Here is an 869-nt window from a genome sequence, read left to right as displayed (position 1 = left end):
TTGAGACGGAGTCTCGCTCTGTTGCCTAGGCTGGAGTGCAGTGGCGAGATGCCGGCTCCCTGCAACCTCCACCTCCCGGGTTCAAGCCATTCTCCTGCCTCAGCCTCCCGAGTAGCTGGGACTACAGGTGCGCACCACCACGCCCAGGTAATTTTTTGTATTTTTAGTAGAGATGTGGTTGCACCATGTTAACAAGGATGGTCTCAATCTCCTGACCTCGTGATCCACCCGCCTCGGCTTCCCAAAGTGTTGGGATTACAGGCGTGAGCCACCACGCCCGGCCTTTTGCTTTTGAGACAAAGTCTCGCTCTGTCGCTCAGGGTGGAGTGCAGTGGCATGATCTCAGGTGACTGCAACCTCCGCCTCCTGGGTTCAGGCGATTCTCCTGCCTCAGCCTCACAAGTAGCTGGGATTACAGGTGCGCACCACACGTCTGGCTATTTTTTGCATTTTTAGTAGAGACAGGGTTTCACCATGTTGGTTAGGCTGGTCTTGAACTCCTGACCTCATGATCCACCCGCTTGGGCCTCCCAAAGTGCTGGGATTCCAGGCGTGAGCTGCCGTGCCCAGTCTAAGTTTCTGCTTCTAAAGGCTGCACAGATAACAATATCAAGCGCAGAGTCTCCACTCAAGAAATACTGGAAGAATGAAAAACAATAAAAACGAATACGTAGCACGCACTTACCTGTCAGGCCTCACATTAAATACATTTCACATTTTATCGCATTTAGTCCTTCTATCTACCTATGACACCAGTAATAAATAGCATTAACTCCATTTAACACTTGAGGCAACTAAGAGGTCAACTAACTCAAGGTTTCTCCATAACCTGGATGGCCAAGATTCCAGGAAGGCTGGCTGTTGAGTCC

The 869-nt window shown here is 50.5% G+C and overlaps 1 protein-coding gene across 1 annotated transcript in view; it reads right to left on the bottom strand.

Annotated features, from left to right (window-relative positions):
- Nucleotides 1-869, bottom strand: part of MBOAT7 (membrane bound O-acyltransferase domain containing 7) — an 18,950-nt gene that overhangs the window by 10,422 nt on the left and 7,659 nt on the right. The gene's annotated exons all lie outside the window — the stretch shown is intronic.

This window comes from Mandrillus leucophaeus, unplaced genomic scaffold, assembly GCF_000951045.1.
Source record: "Mandrillus leucophaeus isolate KB7577 unplaced genomic scaffold, Mleu.le_1.0 Scaffold104, whole genome shotgun sequence".
Taxonomy (NCBI): domain Eukaryota; kingdom Metazoa; phylum Chordata; class Mammalia; order Primates; family Cercopithecidae; genus Mandrillus; species Mandrillus leucophaeus.
This window is presented reverse-complemented; position numbering and strand designations above follow the sequence as displayed.